Source organism: Sciurus carolinensis, chromosome 16, assembly GCF_902686445.1.
Source record: "Sciurus carolinensis chromosome 16, mSciCar1.2, whole genome shotgun sequence".
NCBI classification, from domain to species: Eukaryota; Metazoa; Chordata; class Mammalia; order Rodentia; family Sciuridae; genus Sciurus; species Sciurus carolinensis.
In genome coordinates, this window is record NC_062228.1 from 30,868,230 (window position 1) to 30,879,538 (window position 11,309).

Genomic DNA, 11,309 nt, shown 5'->3' on the forward strand with positions numbered 1-11,309 from the left:
CCTAAGTGAAATAAATGTGGTGGGAATGGTACAGGTGTTGGTACCCCTAATCCAGAGAAACAGGGAGTGGTGCTGGGCAGAGGGAAGTTATTTGATTCATGCTGGCCTCTTGCAACCAGGGTAGTGCTGATTGTAAAAGCCCAGCATGAATCAAATTGCCAAAGACAAAAAAATAATGATCACCGACGTGTTAAGAGGATGAATGAACAAACTTCCTGCAAGATTTGTATAAGCATAATTTTATCCTATCTGGCTGGAGAAGCATGTCCACAGTAAACCTCAAAAAGATTTAAGTAATTAATTAAAATATTAATTTGCCCAGCTAAACTAGGCTACAAAAAATTAGTTTTGGTGTTAATCCTAAGGAGATATCTGAGGGTGCTACTAGGTTGTTCATTGATGCCTTAATTAATGGAAAATTTTTGGAAATAATTAAATATCTTCCAATAGTGAATGGTTGAGTCAATCATAATCTTTCTATGTCCTGGAATACTATGCTGCCATTTAAATGGCATTGTAGACTTGTATTTGTCAAGATAGAAACTTGTATATTCACTAGGATTAGGCTAGGCTTCAGGTTGCACAGAAGAAGACTTTAGTAAGAGGAGACTTTTTTTGCTATGGTGTGAATGTCCCCTTTCAAACTCATGTTGAAATTTAATTGCCACTGTAATAGGATTAAGTGGTGCCTCCTTTCCAAGGTTATTAGGCTGTGAGGGCTCTGCCTCTTTCAGGTTCTCATGAACAAATTGGTGCCACGTTCATGGAAGTAGGTTCCTTACAAAAGGAACCTTCTCCTGTCCTTCCACCTTTGGCCTTGGGATGATGCAGCAATAAGAAATTCATCAAATATTAGTCCTATCATCTTGGACTTCCCAGCCTCCCGAACTTGAGATGTAAATTTCTGTTCATTATAAATGATCCAGGCTGTGGAAGTTTCTTACAGAACCACAAATTGGACTAATACAGTTTCACTTTTATGTGACAGTTTGGGCTATGATGGGGCTCCTCGGTTTTCTAGAATTGAGCTTTGTTGGTAGGAAAGATAAAAAGAGACCCGTGGCACCAGGTAACTGTCAAAGAGCTGCAAGCAGCATAGGGTGCGCCCTCTGCCTTACCACTTCTTTGTAGAGATGCCCTTATTCTTCTCAACACACTTTTGAAGTTTTAGTTTGTATGACTTGTGCCAGCTCAGTCAGCGCTTATGAGGACTCTAGACAAAGGGGTAAGGAATATGGGGTTCCAAATGGTGATAACCTTGTCTACCTGATTACACTGCTTTTTATCCATTGGTTATTTCAATTTCATTATAGTTTCAATTAATAACATTTGAAGAAAGTCTTTTTTTTTTTTAAATTTGGTACCATAATAGTAAATGAAAGGCATGATGGGAAGGGAAATCAGGTTTATTTTAGAATTTCCCAGCACATCCCCATGTGTAATTATGATGGACGATCTCTGAGACATAGAGAAGTATTTGTAAAGATTTTCTTTACAAGCCCACATTTGCAGCCTTCTATGAAGGGAGGCAGCCTTTGCTCATTAGGATGGACCCTGAAGCAAGGAACACATCACCAGTCTTACTGGAACGCTCAATTCAATCAAATTAGGTAGGCGCGCATCCCTTCAATACCAGCTTTGCAAGGCCGTGGCCCCCAGCCAAAATAACTAACACTAAACGTTGACTATGATTACTTCTGGGAGGCAATAGAGTTCTGGGAATCTGGGTGGAGTATGAGAATTAGGGGATCCCCAAGGACCAAAGTCTGTAGGGGAAATGGTGACATATTAATGGTGGGCAGTCGAACTCTACTTTACTGGGTAGGAAAGAGTTAGACACAGCCTTGTTCCTGATAGAAACCAGAGCAGTTTATCGGTATATGCCTCTTGGTAGCAACTCCCACTTTTCTGGTTTTTCAATAGGTACCTTAAATTTACGTTTTCATCAGAGGTGTTTGAAACAAAACTGGAAAGACATTAAAGATGAGCGTGTGCTATTTATATTACAGACTCTTTGGGATGGAAGAAATGGCAACTAACTGGAGTGAACTATTGTACAGCGAGGTCTATAAGCCCTAGGGTAAATCTTGTGGCTAGAGGACTAAAGACTGGGATTAGGAATTGTAAAACCACAAGTCTGGTGAACTTAGCTAGTCAGTCCTCTCTGACAGCTGGTAGGAGCTCAAGGTCCCAACTGGCTACTACAAAATGGGTCCCTTGGCCACTCTCTATATAATCCAATAATTCAATAGTTTCAGCACCCAAAGTTAACCAGTACTGTGTCTTCATGCTCCAATTAAGAAATCTGAAAAAAAAAAAAAAATCCACAAGAATGTGATTGACCCAGCTTGGTTGAGGGACTGGGTCATTATGGGGGTTAGAAGAACAGAGACTTTGACAAAGGGCAGATTCTCTAGGAAGGAATGTGAAGTGAATAGACATGATTAGCAGAGAAAATTATTTGTGTCTCTAATGTTTATCAAAATGGGGAAGCAAAAGTATTAATCTAGATGGTAGATGGTAGATTCCTGGGAGACAGAATCTGTGCTCTGCTTTCCCTTCTTATGGCTTCTCCATTTATTTCTTCACAACTTTTCTAATTACTACCAGCAGCGCAATCAATACAAGGTTATCAACAATAGGGACAAGTTAATTAAGATGAGCAAATTAATCAGGTAATTAAGTGGCCTTCTCTCAGAAGGTGAGGCTGTCAAGGTGCTAGCAACATCAGGTCACATCATGTTGTCTTTATGCAGACATAAAAGAATCCTGGTGTCTGTGGATCATGCCAGCCTGAACCAAAAGCGACTTACCCACTTCGTTAGTAGGCACATGGTTTCTTGCCCATAATGAACCCATATTCCAATGCTGACTCTCAGGGCCTTGCTCTGTGACTTTTTATTTCAGTGGCAGACCTGGGTAGTTAAATAACTCAATATCTTTTCTTTCTCTTTACCTAATAAACCAAACCTCAATTTATTGCTGGCATTACAACTTAAAAACTACATTTCCCAACCTCCCTTTCAGCTAGAAAGTTGACAATGAGATTAAGTGGTGATCATCCAGTGGTCCTCTGCAGTTCTTTGAAGAGACTGACCCCACTGGGAAACCCACCCTTTCTATTTCTGTTGTGTATTTTACAGTTCTACAGTTTCCATTTGGTTCTTTTTTTCTCTCTCTCTCTTTTTCAGTTTCTGTTTCTTGACTGAGATTTCCTATTTTTTTGTTTCAAGAGAATTTGTATCTGATTATTGAAGCATTTTTTTATGATGACTGCTTTAAAAATGCTTCTCAAACAATTCCAACATCTGATTGTCTTTTCTCATTCAAGTGGTGATTTTCTTGGTTCTTTGATGGGTTTGATTGTATCCTGGACATTTTGGTTATTGTATTAGGAGACTCTGGGTCCCATCTTAATCTTTTATTTTCCCAGGCAGTCACCCTGATAAGGTTCAGTACAGAGGTCCTTGACTTACTTTCGTGGACTGTGGTTCCAATGACAGTTTAATTTTCGGAGTGTTTTGCAGTGTTGCTTGGGCCTGTTTGTGTAGCTACTGCTGCTGCTGCTGGGGTTCCCACTGGTCTTTAGGGGAGCTGACAGAGGGGAGAAGGGGCTCCTCTGGCCAACAGAAGAGGAATACTTGGAGGAGAAGGAGAATCCCAGGCTCTGAGAGGAAGGAGAGCACCTTGCCTGGCTGCTTATTTTTAAAGACATTTAAAAAATGTTTTATTTGCCACATAATTATACACACTTATAAGGTACACTGTAAGTTTTCAATATACATATATAATATGTAATGATCAGTTCAGGGTAATTAGTATATCCATTACCTCAAACATTTATCATGTCTTTGTATTAGGAACATTCAAAATCTCCTCTACTTGCTATTTTGAAATATACAATTAATTGTTGTCAAGCAAAGCTACTCTACTGTGCTACAGAACATTAGAAGTTATTCCTCCTACATGCTCATTAACCATTCTCTCTCTACCCCCAACCTCCATCTTCCCAGGTTCTGGTAACCATTCTTTTATTCTTTACTTCTATTAAATCAACTAATTCAGCTTCTACGGAGAAGAGCGTACTGGTCTTTCTATGTCTGGCTTATTTCCCGGTCCATTCATGTTGCCACAAATGACAGGATTCCATTCTTTTTATGGTTGAATAATATTCCACTGTGTATTGGTGCTGTGTTTCCTTTATCCATTCATCTGTCAATGGACAATTTAATTGATTCCATATCTTAGCTATTGATAATCACGTTCTAGCTGCTTGTTTTCGGCAGAAGACTACAGAAACCTGTTCTTGGGAACTGGAACCCACCATGCTTGCTTTAGGTTATATATCACTGCTCTTTTATATAAGAGGAAAAAAAAGTATCTTGTTTCAGTCACTATTATTTGTTTTCTAGAATATGCTATAGAACTTAATCCTAATCAATGTGGGAAGGAAGAATAGAACTGGCAGTCCCCAAAGTCAGTTGGCCCTATTCCTCCAGGCTAAGGAATCCGTTTCCCATGTCTATGGCCTATGCTTCCCTCCTTGGCTAACAAGTAGCCTCTCTTCTGAATCAGAGACCCTTCCATATGACAGGACAGAATGACTATGTGAAAGAGCTTAATTCGGATGAGCTTGAGTCTGAATTCCAGCTTCACCACTTACAAATTTTGTTACTTCATGTATATAATTTGACTTACAATTAGAAAACAAGGATAACAATAACTTTGATTCAAGGTTGTTGTGAAGATTAAAAAATATAATGGACATAAGGCACTGATCTTGATTGCTGTTTCATCATAATCACCATTGCCATATCCTACCCATAGCAAACATCAAGAGTTAGTTTATAAGAAATGAGTCACACAAAACACAGCACATAAACAATTGGAATACTTGCATGACCCAGGAACTGGCCTAAAACCCTTGTGTTAGCTCATTTAGTCCACACAAACCAGTGAAGTGGTTATTATCATTTTCCTTTAATAAGCTCAAAGGAGACAGAGAACTTGGAGGCAGGAGGTGGAACAGAGATATGATCCCAGTTCTGTCCAATTTCAGACTGAAAGCTTTTAACAAGTAAAGTATAGAACAACAAGAGGCATCTCAGACTTTGGGGTCTGTTTAGTCTGCTATGACTTAAAGACCCAACCAGAACAACTGTAGCAGAGGAATAGTTTATTAGAGGGCTCAAGGTTTCAGAGGTCTCAGTCCATAGAAGGCTGGCTCCATTCCTCAGGGCTGGAGGTGTGGCAGAGGAAAGCAGCTCACATGATGATCAGGAAGCAGAGAGAGAGAAAGACTCCCCTGGCCACATACAAATATATACCCCAAAGCCACACCCCCAATGCCCACCTCCTCCAGCCACACCACACCTGCTTCCAGTTACCACTCAGTTAATCCAATCAGGGGTTAATTCACTGATTAGTTTAAGTCTCTCACAACCCAATCATTTCCCCTATGAACCCTCTCACATTATCTCACAAGTGAGCTTTTGAGGGACACTGCATCTAAACCATAACAGGGTCTGAGCAACTAATTTACTTCATTCATTCATTCATTAGGCCATCCAGTTAGTATCCATTGAGCTCTTATTCTGTGCCAGTTGTGTTAGACACTATACCTATAAAGATGTACAAAATGGCTATGCCATTGGTGGGCTTCCAGGGTAAGTGCAGGAAGTAGATAAGTTAAAAAAATGTACCCTCAAAATTTAAAGGCATGATGAAGTTGTGTGCAAGGGGTTCAGTTGAAACAACCAGCAGGAAGCAATCCATTCTAGGGGTATGGTGGAATATTTAGACCCACAGCCCAGATTCTGCGGTATATCCTGAAATGACTGTCTTTTAACAGAATGTGGAAGGATCCCTGTGTTTCTATTTTGTTGGTGGCAAAGAAGCACAACATTGCCTGCCAAAAGAAGTCATCCTTTAGTAGCTCATAGAGGATTAGTTCCTCTGTGGACACCTGAATCCTTGGATGTCCAAGTCCCTTACATAATATGGTATAGTGTTTACATGTAGCCTGAGAATATCCTCAGTACGCTTTAAATCATCTCTAGATTACTTACAATGCTTAATACAATGTAAGTGGTATGTAAATAATTATAAAGGATTGCTTAGGGAATAAAGACAAGAAAAAAATCTACACGTTCAGTACAGATGCAAATATCACAACCATCAGAGGCCTAAATACGTAACACTTTAACAATAATATAACATTTTTTGCTATCTTGGCTATGATGGAGTTGGTCCCAGCAGTTTAATGTGACTAAGTTCAAAAGATGGAGTGGGAGTAGACATGGATGACTTCTAATTCTCTCCGTCACCAGACCCCAAGGTCAACCAACTAATATTGGTCCTGACACTAAACGGATCTCTCAGACAAAGGGAATTTCTGAACTGAGTCCTCAGCTCCATTACAGCCCTGGCCAGGTAGGAGGGATGCCTCAGTGCTCAACAGACCTGGTCCCATTTCAGACAGTTTCCATCTAGGGAAAGTGAATTAATTCATGCTAAAGGGATAAGAGTGTTGTGAGGCCAACACTCATCCTATTATCTCCTCCTTCACACCCATACAGATGTGTTAAGACTTTGATCCAGTTCTTGAACTCTCCATTGTGGGATCAGCAAGAAGGAAAAAGAAGAGGAAGAAACTCTACAGAACCACAATTTCTATATTCTCTTCTAAAAGTATTGGCGATTGACACCAAACAATCCCTTATGGCGATTACGAACACACAAACACTTGCTGGTTGAGGGTTGGATTTTTCTTTTCTACAACATTCTAAACTCTCGTCCTGCTCCTGCCTTTTGCTTAACATTTCTGGATAGGGGAGAAAGCCCATTCATCCTTCAATCTGAACAAAAACCTTGGGACTAGAATTCTCCATAAAGGCAGGGTTGTTGGTGCTGGTAAATGAACAATGTCGTGTATTGTGAACATGAAAATTGATGAGGTCAGAACCACCCCAGGGACATGAAAATATATATTTATGTAAGAGGCAGTGAAATTTGTCTGCAATTAAGTTTTTCAAAACTCTCAAATCTGTTGTTTGGTTTTAAGCAGATGTTGAAAAGGTTTATCCTGGATTCTGTCTTTATTGATAGGATGTCTTTTGATCTGCAGCCAAATAAGAAATCTGGATGTTATTTTGGATTTGGAAATTTCCTTTAAATAAACATATTAGTTAAGTATGTAAATCTGCTTATCATCACTTTGGGCATATTGCCAGAGTAGGAAACATCTGGGGCCTGGTGTCAGCCGACTTATTAATTCACACTTAGAGTATGTTTCACCCAGGTTATTGCTGAATATTGTTATCTTGATTGCCTAAGTCAGCTGTGTCTTGACAACAGTTAGTTACAAGTTTTGAGGTTTAAATTTTGACTCATGAGAAATTCACTGAGCAGGGCCTGTCTGGGCCTAGCGGTTTAGGTTTCCAATTCCCCTCAGGATTGATTTCGGAAATTAATTGTTAACATTTTGGATTATGAATGGCGGAGATCTGTGTTATTTATCTGAACTGGCCAGCATGTAATTCCGGGAAGGGATTATATGGCCTGCTCCTGATAAGCACAGAAGTGAGGTCATTAATACAACTTTCTTCTGTAAAGCTCTTGCTGCTTTAGGGAAGTGTCTCTCCCTCCAGTTAAAACGATGCTCTGTGGACTTCAACCTTCAAGTCCAGGTGAATCATTTTGTCTGGTAGACCACTGGATGATGAATGGTGGCATCCTGGTATTCTCACTAAGACTGGTAATATAGCACAGGAATCCAGGGAGCCCTCTGCTTCTCATATTTCAGTGTCTCAAAATGGATACCATGGAATGCATTCATTTGGAGAGTACCCCAAGGAATGAAGACTTTGGGCACAGTGGTGAAAATGGTTCTAGACATTGGTTAGAAAGCAGCCGGAATTTACATTCCAAGGTCCAGAAGATATGACATGAGGCAAAGAGAGTCTTTAGAGAAGTGTCGTTCATGGGTGTTCTTGTTAATCCTGACAACAAGACTTTGAAAGACTTTCTTGGTGATAGTGAGGGTAAGTGACATTAGCTGCTGTAACAAAGAGTTCTCAAATTTCAATCACATGGCAAAAATCAAAGTGCACTTTTAGTTCACATTCCTGTGCACTGTGGGTCAGAAGCTGTGGTTGTGGGCATATGACTCTGAGGAAATCATTCTAGTCCCCTAAGACTCAGTTTGCTACTCATCTACAGAATGGAGTTAACATTAAATGAGATGATGCATTTAGGACAGGACTTTATTCCACACAATCATTTGTAGAACATGCTCTTCCCATCCAATGGTTTAGTTATCCCTTTGGACTTCAAAGTCCTCCATTGGATCTGACTAGAAGATGAGGGGAGGTGAGAGTGTGAAGGGAGATTTTGCAAGTCAGACCCAGAACCCTTTCTGTGACTACATCTACCTTAAAGGTAAGCTGGAAAATAGAGTCAAACTGTGCTTAGGGGGAAACATTTGATGTATGCTTAATCTTATAATAAGCATCTTACCTATAATAATAACAGCAATAAAAGTAATAGTAATAATAGGTAATGATTACAACTTGCTAAATATGTACTAAATGCCTTCTGTGCACTATCTCATTTAATATTATTAACCCTACTCTGTAGATGAGTAGCAAGCTGAGTCTCAGGGGGCTGAAATGATTTTCTCAGAGTCATATGACCAGTGAGGACTGCAGCTGAGACCCAGCACCAAGTCCACCTAACTTTATGTCACAAGATCTCAGTTTCTTAATCTATCCTACCCACATCCTCAGATCCCTCTGGTCAGTGTTGGTCCAAATTTGATCCCACTTTTCCTCTTACCTGGGCTGAAACAGTGCCTTCCTCTGACTGAGACCTGGAAACTTAGTATTTTGACTTTTATTCCTCTCATTTGCATGCATATATAGTAAATCCTAATGAGAAAGAGACACTGTTAGATATTCAGTCATGAACAACATGTTGTCCCTACTCTAGGCTGAGAAATGGGTGAGACCAGAACCACTGTTGTTTTAGTACCAAACATCACTCTATCATTTTCTCCTTCATATTTAGTGACATTTAAATAACCTCTCAACCTCCAAGTTACTCTTAAAATATGCCATTTCATTTTTTGTTTTGTCGGAAACTTACATTCTTTGGATGTATCGTCCATTATTTGTTGCTATAACAAAATCCCTGAAGCTGGGTAATTTATAAATAGGTTTATTTGGCTCATGATTATGGTGACTAAAGCATCCAAACAGCATGGCGGCAGTGTCCTGGTGCAAGATGGAAGGATGCAACAGGTGGTGGTGATGCTCTGGTGAGCTGGTCTGGGGAGCTTGTGATGTCTTCCAGGAGCAGGAAGTGAGGGTTGGGTGTGGCCCTTTGTCACAGCAAGGTAGAGAAACAGAAAGGGAGGTCTAAAGGTGTAGTTTAGCGGTAGAGTGTATGCTTGGCATGTGTGAGGCCCTCAGTTCAATCCTAAGCACAGGAAAAAAAAAAAAAAAAAGTAAAGGAATCAGTTGCCTGCAAAAGAGGCCAAATATTAGGGTAAGCTTGCTTTGTAACAATTTGCTCTAGCGAGAACAAATTTACTCCTGAGACCAGCATTAACCGCTTCTGAATGTGGTGCCCCATGACCTAATTAACTTGCACTAGGTCTCACCTTTTAAAGGTTCCACCACATGAACACCACAATACTAGGACCAAGCCCCAGCACATGAACCTTGGGGGACACACACAAACCATATTTAAATCATAGTACTGGATAAATAAACACCTTTCTCTACACCCTTTTATATTTTCTTTACTCTCAGTAACAGTCCTAGTAGATGGCTTTCAGTACTAGCTCAATTTCTTCCCTTTCTCCTTCCACCTCCATTTCTAACGTCTTTCCTTCCTCCCTCCCTTCCTCCCTCCCTCTTGGTCTTCTTTTCATTCAAAAAATATTTTCTAAGCACCTACTTGGTACTAAATATAATAGAGTAAGAAAAAAAAATTCCCCCCTTTAAGAAGTTTACATCTAGCCAGGCACAGTGGCTCATGCCTGTAATCCCAGTGACCTGGGAGGCTGAGGCTGAAGGATCCCAAGTTCAAGGCCAGCCTAGGCAATTTAGTGAGGTTCTAAACAACATAGTGAAGCCCTGCCTCAATATAAAAAAATTAAAAGGGCTGGAGATGTAGCTCAGTGGCAAAGTATTCTGGGTTCAAAATAAGAAAATAAAGACGTTTGCATCTAATTGAATGAAGTTTTTACTTTCTGTAAGACTACTGTCCATGTGAAGAGGGACGAGGACTTGGAAGCCCTTTACCATGTGGGTCTGAGGAAATTCCACTAAACCCCCCAGCAAAGTGACTTGTTCCCAGATACCTAGTATATAGGATTCAAATCCAAGCCATACAAAAATGGAAATTAACATGTTCTGGAATATTAGTGAATCTTAGATTTTGAGGGGGTGGGCTATCAGAGACTGCACCCTGGGGAGTTTAACCACTGAGCTACATCCCCAGTCCTTTAAAAAAAAATTTTTTTTTTTCAAGACAGAATCTCACTAAGTGGCTGAGGGCCTTGCTAAGTTGCTGAGGTTGACTTTGAACTTGGGATCCTCTTGCCTGAGCCCCTAGAGTTGCTGGTATATTCGTGACTTTTAAATCCATGAATGCCCAGAGCTTACTGACAGGGTGAAAAATATGCCCAAGAGTGGTCCTTCTGTCCTTCTGAGCTTGTGGCAGTCATTGTTCACCATCACAGCACTCTGCCACTGAATGTGAATGTGACCTCAGAGTCTCCCTCAACACGACCCTGCAGGTATCCCCTACCAGTGTCCCGGAATTGGCATCGGGCATGAGCCTATTTACCACCCCTAGAATTCTGTATGCCAACTGTTAGTAGGATACTTATAAATATGCAGAGGTATTTGACATGCTTGTTTCTGGGTTGACTTTTTGGGCACAAAGAAATATGGTTTTTTTGACAAAATAGAAAGTAATAATACAAAATTGCTAAGTCGGATGGAAGAGGTGGGAAGACCAGTGAAGAACTCCAAAGTGGAGATAGCACACAGGGTGGAGTTTTATTGTGAGTAGGGCAGCCTCCTGGTTTTGGAACGTATGTCCGGTGGCGGGAAGCAGGGCGACGGGTCTCCCAGCTCAGCACTGTTCTTGTGCTAATAGACATACTTTGTTGAGTGTGGAAAGAGCCAACACAGAGACGAGCAGTAAATGTGACTCACCTGTAGGTCTTTTGCCATCATGTGCTTCATGACACCAGGAAAAGGAGACCAGTTCTCCTCCCTGAGCTCCACTCCACTTGA